The 16,045-nt window shown below is 45.3% G+C and overlaps 1 protein-coding gene, 1 long non-coding RNA gene and 2 other non-coding genes across 4 annotated transcripts in view; 1 reads left to right on the top strand and 3 right to left on the bottom strand.

The window, feature by feature from the left end:
* LOC129015142 (neuroblastoma breakpoint family member 11-like) overlaps nt 1-16,045 on the bottom strand; it is a 2,260,169-nt gene that overhangs the window by 45,798 nt on the left and 2,198,326 nt on the right.
* TRNAQ-CUG (transfer RNA glutamine (anticodon CUG)) lies at nt 811-882 on the top strand. Its single transcript has one exon. It is a non-coding gene; the product is annotated as a tRNA-Gln (tRNA).
* Nucleotides 1,517-4,203, bottom strand: LOC134739493 (uncharacterized). The gene is made up of 2 exons (XR_010126187.1): nt 4,018-4,203; nt 1,517-2,120 (listed from the first exon to the last, which is right to left on the bottom strand). It is a non-coding gene; the product is annotated as an uncharacterized LOC134739493 (long non-coding RNA).
* Nucleotides 6,793-6,956, bottom strand: LOC129022621 (U1 spliceosomal RNA). The gene has a single exon (XR_008496493.1). It is a non-coding gene; the product is annotated as a U1 spliceosomal RNA (small nuclear RNA).

The following is a 16,045-nucleotide window of genomic DNA, read 5'->3' as shown; positions in this document are numbered from 1 at the left end:
AAAGTCAAGAGTTCAAGACCAGCCTGGCCAACCTGGCAAAACCTCATCTCCACTAAATATACAAAATTTAGCCAGGCATGGTGGCCCACGCTTGTAATCCCAGCTACTGGGGATTACAATCACTTGAACCCGGCAGACGGAGGTTGCAGTGAGGGGAGATCGCCCACTGCCACTGCACTGCACTCCAGCCTGAGCAACAGAATGAGACTCTGTCTCAATGAAAAGAGAGAAAGAAAGAAAGAAAGAAAGAAAGAAAGAAAGAAAGAAAGAAAGAAAGAAAGAAAGAAAGAAAGAAAGGAAGGAAGGGAGGGAGGGAGGAAGGGAGGGAGAGAGAAAGAGGAAGGAAGGAAGGAAGGAAGGAAGGAAGGAAGAAGGGAGGGAGGGAGGGAGGGAGGAAGAAAAGAAAGAAAGAAAGAGAAAGGGGAAGAAAGAAAGAAAAGAAAGAAAGAGAAAGAAAGAAAAAAGAAGGAAAGAAAGAAGAAAGAAAGAGAGAGAGAAAGAAAGAGAGAGAAAGAAAGGAAGGAAGAAAAATTTCACTGCGGCACAGGAAACTCTATGACCGAGGCTTCAACGGCTCTTCTCTGGCCCTAAACTCACAGTGGATTTTGCCTCATTTTCCGAGGTGCAAATGAAATGATAGAAGTCGATCAAAGGAGAGGGCAGAGAGAAAGCAAGAAGGATGGCTCCTTCCTGCAGGTCCACCTTCCTCGAGTGTTGCTTGTGGGATAATAGAAATGCCTTGACACGGTTGAGTGGGAACTATTGCTACTTATTAGGAATTCAGACACTTACAGAAAGTTTACACTGTGAGGTTCCATGGTGTAATGGTGAGCACTCTGGACTCTGAATCCAGCGATCCGAGTTCGAGTCTCGGTGGAACCTTTATGTTTAATTAGGACGGCAACGCCGTGTTTTACTACCTAAATGAAATGGGGATTCCGCTGACGTTCAGAAGCTCTTCGCTGCGGGCCTCCGTGTCCCTTCTGCTCCCGCTGAGCCTCGCGATGTACCCCGCGCTCCTGGTCCCCTCTTCGTCTCCCTCTTCCGTGTTCGGGGTCCCAGAAATCGGGTTCTCGCAGTGGCCCGGACCACAAAGAAATTGCCGAATCATCCAGTCGGGATCAGCGAGCCTGCAGGGTCCCCTTCCTGGGCCAGCCTCCTGGCACCCAGCAATCGGAGGCCCGGACACCCCCGCCAGGGACCCAGCGACCCAGCAAGTCCCCACCCGCTCTCAGGGCGACCCTGGGCCTCAGGGTGGCAGGTCTTCACTAAAAAGGCTGCCGCCCCTCTATTCTAGACCCCGAGATTCCTCTCACTCGGGAATCTCGTAATGGCACCCATTGTCTTTTTGGTAAGTAAACGGTGGCGTGAGAAATTCTGATGGGGTTAGCTCAGTCATTGGAGAGTGTGTCTCAGTTTAGGATCGATGGTTCCAGACCTAACTTGGGAGTAGCACTGCTTTATACAGATGGCCCATCTGATTCCGAATGTTAATTTGTTCTGTTCTTCATATTCAGATTTTTATGCCGAATTTCTAGCTCCTACGTCTCTACTGCGGGCCCTAAAAGTTGCTGTTTCACTAAGCTTTGGAACCTGACTCTGGGAAATCTCATTCTTTCGTCCCAAGATCTCAGCCGGAAAGAGAGATCAGCGCGGCGGCGTCTTCAAGCGCGCGGGCTGGGAGCGCGGGTTCTGATCCTGGGTCGCCCCAGCCGAGCTCCTTCAGGGCCACGGGGAAGAGGAACCTGAGCAGCTCTGAGGGGCGAGTCTCTGACGGTGGGGCTCCCCCTTCTCCTGTCAGGACCCTGCCCCAAGGAGAAGATGCCTTAGTTAAAAATGTTTTCTCCTGCTCTTCAGAGCACTTGGGATGAGGTTCCTGATGGGTCTTGGGAGCGAACTAAGATATCACTCCAGGCGCTCAGGACCATCGCTCTCATTTTCATATTTTGGGGCTGAGAGCGGTTACGAAGGACTGAAAAATACCGCAGTCTTTGAGGGGCTCAGTTTGGAGGACGAGCCGGGGGTGAGGGGGTGAGAGGAGGCCTTCTTGGCTCCTTGGAGTGGACTGGCAGGTAAGGAAACACAAACTCCGTTTCCCCTTGCAGGCTGAACTGCAGGACCTGGGATGGAAAATTGGACAGTCAAAGAGTAACAATATTTATGTAGAGGTGGATTGTGTGCATTAAAAATTGTTATCCCTACAGATAAGTGTAGGAAGGGACCAGGGCACTGCTGTTCACCACCAGCTTTGCAGCATATGTAACTTTGATAACAGTGTATAGTGCATAAAAAATTCATTCCTATTTACAAATAATTGATCACAACCAGTTACAGGTTTCTTTGTTCCTTCTCCACTTCCACTACTTCACTTGACTAGCCCTATAGCAAAAAAAAATCATTCGTAAATATGATATTGTTTCAGTTGATCCTCAGCCCACCCATTCCCCACCCCCTGAAAGTAGCTGGGACAACAGGTGTGCACTATGTGCTGGGCTCATTTTTGTATTTTTAGTAGAGATGGGGTTTCACCATATTGGCCAGGCAGCTCTCGAACTCCAGAACTCAAGTGATCCGCCTGCCTGGGCCTCCCTACACCTCCCTGCTGGGATTACAGACATGAGCCACCCCACTTGGCCATCATTTGTATTTTGAATTTAAATGTTTTGTAGTCATCACTCTTCAAAGATTCTGGGTTTTGCTGCATGTGCATGATGGGATTCAGGACATGCTACTCCAAAATATAACATCTTGGGGTATTGAATATTTTATGCTAAACGAATATGAGTAAACAACAGAAGCAGGAAGGTCACTGTCACCCTCCCCCTGCCCTTCTTCCCTGAAGTCAAGTATAAGACTCTTATGTGAGAGGTGCCCTCTCTGTACCCAGAGGAAATGTGCATCCTTGATTCTGAAGACACAGGGACACAGAGAAGAGCCTGAACACAGAGGCCTGGCTAGCTTTCCCCCAGTTTGTTACTGTTAGATCATACTTTTATTGTCTTATCATACTTCTCCATGACTATTCATTCTTAAATAAACCTACTGTTAAAAAAACAAAAACAAAAACTGAGGTTTAGCTGTTTCTATGGGCCTTCATTTCCTTTGGAAGGTGTTCCTGTCACGTAAAATTTACATTAAATAAATCTGTATGCTCTTCCCTTGTTAGTCTGTCTTTTGCTGTGAGGGTCTCAGCAGTGAACCTAGGCTGGGTGAGAAAAAGTCATATTTCCTCCCCTACATGTAGAAATGTCTTCCACTGTAAAACTATAAGAATTTTTTTTTTTTTTTGACAGGGTCTCACTCTGTCGTCCAGGGTGGAGTGCAATGGCACGATCTCAGCTCACTGCAACCTCCGCCTCCCAGGTTCAAGCGATTCGCCTGCCTCAGCCTCCTGAGTAGCTGGGATTACAGGTGCCTGCCACCACGTCCGGCTACTTTTTGTATTTTTAGTAGAGATGGAGTTTCACCATGTTGGCCAGGCTGGTCTCGAACTCCTGACCTCAGGTGATCCTCCCTCCTCAGCCTCCCAAAGTGCTGGGATTACAGGCGTGAGCCACTGCACCTGGGCAAAACTATAAGAATTTTACTGGGGCAGATTTGAAGCAAGAAATTGAATCATTATTCCCCTTTGGATGAGCTGAACACTTGAGCTAATAAACTCCCAGTTCCTCCCAGATAGAAATACTTCTCTAGCTCATTAACTGACGCTCCTTGAGGGTCAAACCTGCTGGAGATTGAGGGGCCTTCCTGGGATCTCCCAGCCCAGGAGGTTACTGCTGGTGAGAAAATTGCTGCAGTCTCCCTGGGAGGGTGCACAGCCACTGGAAAGTATCACTGCTATAACTTCAATACAACTGGTTTTCATCACATCTGCTCTTTGTGCAGTGTTGCAGGCAAAACACAAGAGCTAACATGCACATGAGTAACATATGCACATCATCAACTGTGCCTGCCACACAAAGTGCCACGTCATGCACAGTTGATGAGTGTGCATATGTTTACTCATTTAGTCCTTACCTCAGGCCGAGGTCACACCATCACCTTCATCTTCCATGTGAGATGCACAAAGACGTTAAGTCACCTGTCCAGGGTCACTCAGCCAGCAAAGGAGGATTTGAAAGCAGGAATTTGAAGTGAAGGCAGCCTGTCTCCAGAAGACATTCTCAGAACCACTGCATTTATACTGCTCCTAACAAAACCACCCTTGCAAAAATTATGACAGTGAGAAAAACCTGACATAGGAAAACTATGACTGTGAAAGAAATCTGACCTAACTGACTGCATCTTGCTTTTAACCTCTGAGCTGCCCTTGTCCATTCCTGGGAATAGGCCAGGCTAACTATGAGGGAAGTTTAGTTCCAAGTCTAAGTCTGAAACAAAGATGTCTTCCCGAGACAAACTCCTTCCTATCTTGGGGATCAGATCTCCTTAGCAAAGCTAACAAATTAGGTGTGAGATTGGAAATTATGGCTCAGGAGCCATGCAGCCAGAAGCCACACGATTCCTAAGCTCCCCAACTGTGCCTATATATAACGTTATTGCTGTCAAACCTAAGATTGGTGTTCAAGGTATTTTTCAGACCCTGCCTTATGATGGACTAGCTGGCACACCCAGACCGGTAAACTGGCTCATCTGGTCCTGCGGCCCTCACCCAGGGACTGACTCAGTGCAGTAAACAAGCTCTGACACTGTGATATCATCCCCAACCCAACCAATCAGCTTTGCACATTCCCTAGCCCCCTGCCTGCCAAACTATCCAAAAAAAAGAAAAAAAGAAAAAAAAAAACACAAAAACCCTAGTCTTTGAATTTTGGGGGAGGCAGATTTGAGTAATAATAAACCCCTGCCCTGGTCCCTCAGCTGCCTCTGCATTTATTAAATTCTTTCTCCACTGTAGAAAGCCTGCTGTTCTCAGCTCCATTGGCTTATCTGGGCAATGGGCAAGATAAACCTACCACGCAGTTACATTAATAAAAGAGAAAGACAAATGGTAAGCATGCTTGAAAAGAAATATAAGTCTGTGTATTTCTTTGGAAGAAACACAAAAGGAGGAGGAATGATAAGACAGGCAATACACTGTCCTAAATATTTTCATGATTCTCCTGCCTCCTTCATATCCCAACAACTTCTTATCCCAACAACTTCTCCCCAGAAACCTTCAACTTAAACATGGTCCTGCCAGAACTGGGTTTGTCCTTCCCTTTACATTTTCCTCTCACCTACCCTACACCCCTTCCATATCTAATCTGTTCTTTCACTTCCAGGTCATTGAGGATTTTCCATTTAAAAATATAAAAAATTCATACAGAGGAAGATAACCGCTCATCCATATTCACACCTCCTGGAATTAACTACTGTTAACATATCTACATATTTTTCTTCCAAATCATTGTTAAGCTATTGTCTTTTTTAAAAAAACTATACATGCTAAGCATAGACCATAGTAACAGTAGAGAAGATGTAAACATGTAAAATTTTTCAAAACCTTACGTTCAAAAATAACTTCTCATAACATTTGGGCAACCCTGGAGTCATAGTCTTGTAGTATATCTACAGGGAGAAGAATGTATATTTTAGCTAGACTGTCCCTAAAAGAAAAAGGAAGAAAAAATAATAAAGAAGGATATATATACCTGAAAAAAATAATAAAATAAAAAAGACACATATATGTATGCTTTTATAAAATTTAGCTTAGACTCTTTTTATTTTACAAATATTCCATTTAATAGTGCATGAACTTAACTGCAGACAAAGAGACAGAACAGAAACGAAGGAATTCCTCAACTCCCGATTACAGTTAGAGAGATATTTTTCTAAAGGAATCTTTTAAGGGTAAACATACACTAAATTAAGTAGAAGACATTAAGATTTGGAGTGGTTTTCTTATTCCTTTTTACAATCAGGTTGATTAAGGTGTGAGTTGACTTTGGTACATTGCATCCATTTCAAGTTTGATAACGTGTCTATTACTCTAAAAGGTCCTCTTGTGCCCTTTGCAGTCAGTCCCGCCCTCCCCCTACCCCAGCAATCAATGATGTAGTTTCTGTCACTATACAGGTTAGTTTTACCTGTTGTAGAAATTCACCTCGATGGTGCCACACAGGGTGCACTCTTTCATCACTCGGCAGAATGTTTTTGAGATGATCCACGCTATTTCATGTTTCCTTAATGTGTCCCATTTTATTGCTGGGTAGTTCGGGTAGTTGGGGTAGATCGCAGCACATTCTGGCGACAGGTGAGACCGCGGTTCTGACCTGCAGGCCTCGGTGAACATGAGCAAGGGCAGCTGGGCGCCGGGAGAGCCCTCCCGTTCCCCTACAGAAAGCAAGCGTGTTATGTTAACAACCGAACAGGGACACCGCTTTCATCCCAAAGAACAGCGCCCGTCTGCGTAGTTTCTCCCTGGCTCTAGGAGGTGAGAACACGTTCCCCGCTAGCACAGAAATCCTACAAACTCCTGCGGAGGCTGCGGTTAGAAGCAGAGGCTGTGTGAAGGGTGACTCTGGGGGCTACGAAAAAACACGAAGGTTTTCACATAGCGTGAGAACCCAAGACAACTGAAGACCATGAAGCTATCTGCAAAAAACAGCCCCAACTAGAAAGGGAAGAGAAGAGCCCTGCAGCCATTTAGCTTGTGTTAAACAAGCGCACGGCGGTGGAGAGAATAACACGTTGTTTTCTGTTTCTCATCACTACGACTGTAAGAAGAACGCTTAACATGCCACCCAAACCACAAAATTGTAGATTTAAGAACAGCCCTGCAGTGAAGTCTATTTTTTCATTCCAAAAATTCAGGGGAAAGCGCGAACGCAGTCCCCCACTACCACAAATTATGCAGTCGAGTTTCCCACATTTGGGGAAATCGCAGGGGTCAGCACATACGGAGTGCAATGGATAAGCCTCGCCCTGGGAAAACCACCTTCATGATCATGGTATCTCCCCTGCCAGGTAAGTATGAGCTCACATACCTCTGCCCTGCCGCAGCCCCATATACCTCACCCTTTACACACACGGTCACTTGCCCCGCGCACCCGCCGAGCCCTCCTAGCCCTGACACACAGCTGGGACCCTCAGGTCCGACCAGCGGTCCTGAACCCGCTCCCACGGCACGGGAACTCCTTCGTGGTGAAACAGCCGGTGGCGAAGCAGCAGTCCCTGCGCTGCCTCATCTACATAGAAGTCGCCCTATCCGTGATGTCACCGACGGCGCCTTCCTCGTCCCCGTCTGCTTTTCCGCCCCACCCTCCGTCACTCAGCTGACCAACGTGCTGCCAGAGCCTGCGGGGGCAGTGATGTCTTCCTCTCTCTCCTTTCCCTCTCCTCCCCGCCCCTGGTCTTCCACAAAAAAGCGCGTGTTTCTGTTGTAGTTTTTTGTTTTGCGCCGAGTCTCGCTCTGTCGCCCAGGCTGGAGTGCAGTCGCATGATATCCGCTCCCTGCAACCTCCGCCTCTCGGGTTGAAGCGATTCTCCTGCCTCAGGCTTCCGCATAGCTGGGATTACAAGCACACGCCACCAAGCCCGGCTAATTTTTGTGTTTTTAGTAGAGACGGGGTTTCACCATGTTGGCCAGGCTGATCTCGAACTCCTGACCTCAAGTGATCCGCCGGCCTTGGCCTCCCAAAGTGCTGGGATTACAGGCGTGAGCCATCACGACCACCCAGAAGCCGGTTCTTAGCCTGTATTGCCGAGGACCTCTTTGGCAGAAATCTGGAGCCTGTCCACCCTTCTTCAAATAATGGCTTCAAGTAATGCACAGACTAAAACATGTAGGATTACACAAGAAACTGGTTCTCTTCACATCGTTATCCTTGTGATGTAGCATTCTACTTGAAATTGGAAGCCGTTCAATATCAGAGAGAAACCATATCTATGAAACTAGAGAGGCTGCTCAGATGACTGCAAACCAGCCATCCTTACTTGTTTTACCACTAGTAGTGTTATAAGGACGGTGGTCCAATTTCATGAATCTTGTAGGGTTTTTTCAAATACAGCAATGTACAAATATGCTGCCCCAGCAGAGCACACTGGACACTCGGGCATGGTGCTGGAGTTTGTCATCTCTTCCACAGCCTTCTCCAGACCTTAGCACTTACCTCATGTTAGCACTTTATGTTCTGCAAAGACAGAAACAAAGTGGTCCAAATTTGGAAAAAATATATATATATTTGCAGGAAACTTTATTTGAGGTGCTTAACAGATTACTTTTAATCTGTAGAATACAACTCCAAACTCTGACAGTACTCCACAGACTCCAAATCTATCAGGCAAGTTTTTCCTGTCCTTTGCTTTCATATAAACTGAATCATAAAGTGTGTAGTGGGTTTTGGGGGAATATAACTGCCCAATGACTTCACGTTGCCTGCTGCCTAGACAGAACCAATTTATCAAGACAGGGGAATTGCAATGAAGAAAGTTATTTACCTAGAGCCAGCTGTGTGGGAGACCAGAGTTTTATTATTACTCAAATCAGTCTTCCTGAGCATTCTGGGACCCGAATTTTTAAGGATAATTTGGTGGGTGGGGGGCCAGTGAGTTGGGAGTTCTGATTGGTCAGGTCGGAGATGAACTCATAGGGAGCTAAAGCATGCTCTTGAGCTGGGTCAGTTTCTGGGTGGGGGCCACAAGATCAGATGAGCTGGTTTATCCACCTGGGTGGTGCCAGCTGATGCATCGAGTGCGGGGCTACAAAATACCTCATGCACCGATCTTAGGTTTTACAATAGTGATGTGATCCCCAGGAACAATTTGGGGAGGTTTAGAATCTTGTAAGTTGGAGGCTGCATGGCTCCTAAACCATAATTTCTAATCTTGTGGCTAATTTGTTAGTCCTGCAAAGGCAGTCTAGTCCCCAGGCAGGAAGGGGATTTGTTTTGGGAAAGGGCTGTTATCGTCTTTGTTTCACAGCTAAACCATAAACTAAGTTCCTCTCAAAGTTATTTTGGCCTATGCCCAGGAATGAGCAAGGACAGCTTGGACGTTGAAAGCAAGATGGAAGCAGTTAGGTCGGATCTCTTTCGCTGTGATAATTCTCCCAGTTATAATTTTTGCAAAGTCGGTCTCAGGAGCAGGGGCATAGGTTTGACTTCTTTCACTCAGTTGTACATCTATGAATTTTTCATGTTATTCATGTGGTTATTTGTTTCTATGTGTATTCCTTTGTATGAATATAGGCCAATTTATTTATTTATTCTACTGTTGCTGAACATGTTGACCTAAAAGAAAGAGGCTGAAGCACAAAATAGAATCTAGAGTTTACTTGAGCCAACGTGGAAAGAGCTGCCTGGAAGACTCACACCCAAAGAACCTTGGATCTGAGCTCCCTTTGGCCTTCGTCACAAGCAGGTTTTTAAAGGTCAAAAGGGGGGATGCACAATGGTCTGACAGAAAGGTGCCTGTCAGGAATTCTCATTGGTTTTCAGAAATAGCATTAATGAGAGCTTGGCTATCCGTTGTTATAGGGTGTGGGATACAGTGTTTGGTGTGGCATTATTAGATTAATTTACAGCTACCTGGGGTGATAGCAAGCAGTTTCAACAGATGAATACATAGCTCAAAAGCAAGGAAGCAGAAAGTGGTTGCTGTCTTGATTTAATGTCTCTCTGATCATGTGAAGTGGCTCACATTCCTCAGATAAAAATTCTTTAAAAAATCTTTCTTCTTGAAAGCATTGATGATCAAAAGCTCAGCCAAGGTGTCCCTCTTTGCCAGGAACACTCATTCCCAGATAGTCTTTCCCACGCTGAGGGCAGGGGAGGAAAGGAGCTGCCTCACTGAGGAATTTTTAAGAGCGCCCCAAAGCCCAATTGAAAGTGTGTCACAGAGTAGAAAAAAAAAAGAAGAAAAGAAAAGAAGAAAAGAGGAGAGAGAGACCTCAGTTAAATCTACAGCTGGCACTTGTTTAATCATCTCTAGTCTTCAGATACCATAAAATCAGTTTTCTCAGAAGTAAAACAAGAAATATATAACATTAATAATTTGAATAGCACACATATAATTCACACAAGAATGAGAATCACAAAGAGAATCCGTATGCCAGAACAGTAAGGGAACCTATTCCATTAGGGAGCCAACTAAAAACATCAGGGAAAACACCACATCCCAGTTCTTCTTTCATGATTTCTTGTAGCCAAATGACTTCTAATTTTTTCTAGATGAGGTTCTAAGTCATGGGAGTATTTATTTTTGTATACGCAACAAGAGGTTGTAAACACCACACATCCACCTCCCTGCTCAGCTAAATCTATCATCTAAAGCGGGCTGCGGAGGCTGCTGTTGCTGGGGCTCTCCTCTTGGTGTTCTGGGCTGTATTGTACTAAGTGGAGAAGGTGGTTGTGGGCAAGCGTTGTGCAGAGATCACCACCAGGTGGGCAGGGGGCTGCTCTCTCCACACTATCAGTTGACAATGTACAATTCTTTTTATGAACTCTTGTAAGTGCTGCTGTATCTACCCATTGTTTTTGTTTTGTTTTGTTTTTTGAGACAGACTCTCTCTCTGTCTCCCAGGCTGGAGTGAAGTGGCACAATCTTGGCTCTCTGCAACCTCTGCCTCCTGAGTTCAAGTGATTCTCCTGCCACAACCTCCCAAGTTGCTGGGACTACAGGCACACGCCACTGCGTGCAGCTAATTTTTGTATTTTTAGTAGAGATGGGGATTCACCATGTTGGCCAGGCTGATCTCGAATTCCTGACCTCAGGTGACCCACCTGCCTCGGCCTCCCAAAGTGCTGGGATTACAGGCATGAGCCACCGTGCCCAGGTTCTAACCATTTTTAAATAAGAATAATGTTGTCTTTGAAAATATATATCATCTAAAGTAATGCAATTATCTAGTACAACCTTAGCCAGTGAATAAATAGCTTTTTGTTGAGCTGTGAAAGAGGCTACAGTTTCATCAGCAACATTTCTTTCTTTCTTTCTTTCGTCTTTCTTTCTTTTTTTTTTTTTTTTAAAGACACAGTCTTGCTGTGTTGCCCGGGCTAGAGTGCAGTGGTGCAGTCTCAGCTCACTGCAGCCTCAACCTCCCTCACTCAAGCAATCCTCCCACCTCAGCCTCCCGAGTAGCTGGGACTACAGACATGCACCTCTATGCCTGGCTAATTTTGTTTTTATTTATTTGATTGTTTTGTTTGTTTGTTGAAAGACAGGGTCTCGCTATCTTGCTCAGGATGGTGTCAAATTCCTGAGCTCAAGCAATCCTCCCACCTGAGCCTCTCAAAGTGCTGGGATTACAAGCATAGGCCCCCAAGCCTGGACTCAGAGAGAAGGAGTGGCTCTGTCGCCCAGGCTGGAGTGCACTGTCGCCATCATAGGTCACTGCAGCCTGGAACTCCTGGGTTTAAATGATCCTTCCACCTCAGCCTCTGAGTCACTGGGATTACAGACCAGAGCCACCATGCCCGGTTTTTATCAGCAATGTTACCTAAGGTTAAAGAAGGATTTCTAACCATGGGAAGCAACATCCCATCAAAGCAAAAGCGTGCTCCCCCAAAAATGTATGGAGCTACTTTCTTAATGGTCAAGCAGGTAATTAGCAAGTTTTCTCCCAATAGGATCTCCATCTATTAATAAAATAGAGTGGTGGGCATGCCTAGTGAAAAGTGAAAATTGGGACACTCATCCAATTTTTTTTTTTTTTTTTTTTTTTTTTTTGAGATGGAGTCTCGCTCTGTCTCCTAGGCTGAAGAGCAGTGGCATGATCTTGGCTCACTGCAACCTCTGCCTCCCAGGTTCAAGTGATTCTCCTACCTCAGCCTCCTGAGTACCTGGGAGTACATGTGAACACCACCATACCCAGCTAATTTTTGTATTTTTAGTAGAGACGGGGTTCCACAGTGTTGGCCAGGCTGGTCTTGAACCCCTGACCTCAGGTGATCCACCCACCTCAGCCTCCCCACTCATCCAATGTTGGGTTTCTTCAGAGCTCTCTCTATATATATAGGCATGACCAAATATCCTAAAAGACATTGCACTTCATCATTCCATGTCTTTAGACATTTAAGGGCCATGGATGGTGATCTCCTCCACAGACCAAATAAATGCTGATGCAGAACAGGTAAGTGTAGTATAATTTGGGTACATCAGCTTTCGGCATTTAAACAATGGGGCAGACATGTTAGAGCAAGAGGGCAGGTTGGATACTGATAGCAGGAGGGCGTGTTTTTCTCTTAACTTTCCAATAGCATCATGGTGTTTACCACTGTCATTTCAGAGTGAGGCAACAATTTTTTGTTGGTTTTCTTTCTGATTTTTGGGTTTTTTTGCAACCGGGGTCTCACTGTTGCCCAGGCTGGAGTGCTGTGGCAACATGACAGCCCAGTATAGTCTTGACCTCTTGACCTTCAGGGCTCAATGAATCATCCTACCTCAGCTTCCCAAGTGCTGGAGTTAGGCACACACCACCACACCCAGCTTATTTATTTACTTTCTGAGACAGGGTCTCACTCTTTTGCCCAGTCTGGAGTGCAGTGGTGTCATCTGGATTCACTGCAGGCTTGAACTCCTGGGCTCAAGTCATCCTCTCACCTCATACTCCTGAGTAGCTGGGACTACAGTTGGGTGCCACCATGCACCCAACTGTATATTTTTGTATATTTTGTAGAGACATTGTTTCACCATTTTGCCCAGGAAGCTAGTCTCAAACTCCTGGGCTCAAGTGATCCTCCTGCCTCAATCTCCCAAAGTGCTGGGATTACAGGCAGTTATTTTGACAGTACAATTATGATGGGTTAAACTGAGATGTAGGGCAGGAAGGTTAGGATGAGTCAGACAGATTCGATAAACGGGTTTTGCTTGATGTGACCCCTGTGACAAGTTGCATCGTGAGTGCAATCAGGAGGAATACTGGTGAAATTTGGCACAGGACGTACCAATGGGTCATTATGGTCAAAAGTGGTTGGTGGTTTAAGGTGGCAAACCCAGCACCTTGTCACATTTCCCACAGTGGCAATGGTTTGTGAGATTCTGATCAGAGAATTATCCCTCCCTGATGTAATCAAATTAATTAAGGACAGTAAAACAGAAATCTGATCATAGGCATTTTGCTATGTATGTACGTATATGTATATACACATACAAGCAATAGGACTAGTGTGTCATATCTTTAGAGAATATACATATAGGGTGATTCTACCAAAACCAATAGGATACGACCCCTACAACTTAAAGGAGCCCTAATAGTGTATGTATTCTAGTCAACAGAAAAAGAGACTAACTCTTCCAGGTGCAGTGAGCACTGGAATTATGAATAGCTGGTTATACAGACCAGTATCTTGGGTGGAAGTGGGCTACAACAGATGTCAGCTACTTGCCATCTTGGTCAGGAAGATGGCAGGTCACCTTTAAGTGAAAACCTCCACTGACAGATGTCCACTCTGGTAGGGTTGCCTTTTAGATAAGAGAAACATGAATCTGTGTGTCAATGCCCTTACATTTACTGCCACAGAGATTAGGCAATAATACCTGATGTGAGCCAGGTACAGTGGCCCACACCTCTGGTCCCAGCTATTTGGGAGACTGAGGCAGGAAGACGGCTTGACCCCAGGAGGTAAAGGCTACATTGAGTCGTAACTATGCCACTGCATTCTGGCCTGGGCAACAGAGTGAGACCCCATCTCAAAAAAAATAAATTAATATTAACAATACCTACATGGTGCCCTCCAGTGAACTTGGAGGGAGTATTTTATTTGATGTTGTTTCCAGTAAGCAACATCTCCAGTTTATAGGCATAATTTTTGATATTTTCATCTCCCAGCAGCTCATTATGAAAGGCAACCTTTATTAATTTGGAGCTCTTGGTAAGAAGTTTTGTGAGACCTTAGAAATAATGGAGAATGTTACCTTTAAGAAGTGTAGTACAGGTTCGTAAGCCCCTTCATCTAACCACTGCATGGGTTTCCTGTTCTAATTTCAAAGGAGAGAGTGAAAGTTTTCCAGAAACAGTGGGGGATCTTTGGCCAAGGAAGGTTAAAAACTTCTGTTAGCTTTGCCAATTGAGTTTTTATCTTATCATTATTAAGTTGCACTAGTCCAGAGGATTAGGGGTGATAGGCACAATGTAAATGTTGGGACATAGGCCAAATGTTACAAATGGATCCAACTACCTGACTGATAAGGTGTGTTCCTCGGTTGCTATGGAGATCAGATGGCACTCCCCATGAGGAATGATTTTCTCTAATCACAGTCTACCAGCTGCTTGGGTTGTGGCTCATTGGCATGGAAATGTTTCACCCCAGTGACAGCGCGTACAAATTAGCACCAGAAAGTATCTGTGACCCTGAGATGGAGACAGCTGGATAAAGTCTAACTGCCATGTCTCAAAGGGTCCTAAAGATACAATGTCCCTGTGACACATGAAGGGGTTTTCCAGGAGTATGTTTGGGACAGAACAGACAGTACAGCAAGAATAAACCTTTTGCGCAATCGTAGGTGATGATTTTCAATACACTGCTTTCCCCATGCTATCATTTCGTCTGAATTCCAACGAGTCAGCTTATGAACTACTTTAAAATGGGTAATTGAAGCCTAAGGGGTGGATCAGGGTATCACTGGGCCCATACCATATGCCTGTTTCTGGAAAAAAACTTGTTCCCTTTATCTTTGCAGAGAAAATAAAATATCAACTCAAAATAAATTAATTAAATTTTAAAAAGAAACAGGGCTAACCATGGTGGCTCATGCCTGTAAACTCAGCACAGCACTTTGGGAGGCTGAAGCAGGAGGATCACTTCAGCTCAGCAGTTGCAGACCAGCCTGGGCAATTTAGTGAGACCACATCTCTACAGAATTATTATTTTTCTTAATAGCCACGTATGATGGTGCATACCTGTAGTCCCAGCTACTTGGAAGGCTAAGGTGGGAGGATCACTGGAGCCCAGGAGTTTCAGGCTACAGTGAACTATTATTGTGCCACTGCACTGCAGCCTGGGCAACAGAGAAAGACCTTGTCTCAAAAAATAAAATAAAATGTCTTCGAAGTTTAGCTGTCCATCCTATGCCACAGAATATCTATGTGTCATGTCCACCATGTCCTTCTGTTGTATCATCCCTTTAGTTAAGCCAGGAAGGCACCTGTCCCCTTATTAGAATATCATGGGCTCATGGCTAGCACAGTGGCTCACGCCTGAAATCCTAGCACTGTGGGAAGCTGAAGCAGATAGATCTCTTGAGCCCAGGGGTTGGAGACCAACCTGAGCAACATAGCAAGGCCCTATCTCTACAAAAAAAAAAAAAAAAGCTGAATTCGGTGGTGCATGTCTGTAGATCCAGCTACTCTGGAGGCTGAGGTGGGAGGATCACTAGAGCCCAGAGGGTGGAGGCTGCAGTGAGCTGAGATCACACCACTGCCCTCCATCCTGGGTGACAGAGTGAGACCTAGTCTAAAAAAAGTGGGAGAAGGGGGAGAAAGTTTGTTGTGCCAGCAAGTAAATGAAGAAAGGGACAGTATTGGGGGGAGGGGGGAGGGAGAGCATTGGGAGATATACCTAATGCTAGATGACGAGTTAGTGGATGCAGCACACCAGCATGGCACATGTATACATATGTAACTAACCTGCACATTGTGCACATGTACCCTAAAATTTAAAGTATAATAATAATAATAATAAAGAAAGGGACAGTATTAGAGTTGAGAAATAAATTGGAATATGATTTGATACCTCTCCCGCAGAAGATAAATATTTGCTAAAAGTCCTGAAGTTACAGGCATTACATAAGACCCGTTGCAGTTGCTCATGCCTGTAAATCCTGGCACTTTGCAAGGCCGCGGAGCTGCTTGAACCCGAGAGTTTGGAGACCAGCCTGTGCAACATGGTGAAACCCCTTCTCTACAAAACAAACGAAAATTAGCAGGGCATGATGGCCCACACCTGCAGTCTCAGCTACTTGGAAGGCTGAGAGATGGGAGGATCGCTTGAGCCTGAGAAGTTGAGGCTACAGTGAGACGCCATCGGGCCACTGTGCTCCAGCCTTAGAGACAGAATGAGACCCTGTCACAAAAACTAAAAATTAAAATTAAAAAGCCTGTAATATAGCAGTGGCACATCCAGTT

Source organism: Pongo pygmaeus, chromosome 1 (genome assembly GCF_028885625.2).
Source record: "Pongo pygmaeus isolate AG05252 chromosome 1, NHGRI_mPonPyg2-v2.0_pri, whole genome shotgun sequence".
Classification (NCBI taxonomy): domain Eukaryota; kingdom Metazoa; phylum Chordata; class Mammalia; order Primates; family Hominidae; genus Pongo; species Pongo pygmaeus.
Note: the sequence above shows the minus strand (reverse complement) of the source record. Positions and strands in the feature narration are given on the sequence as shown.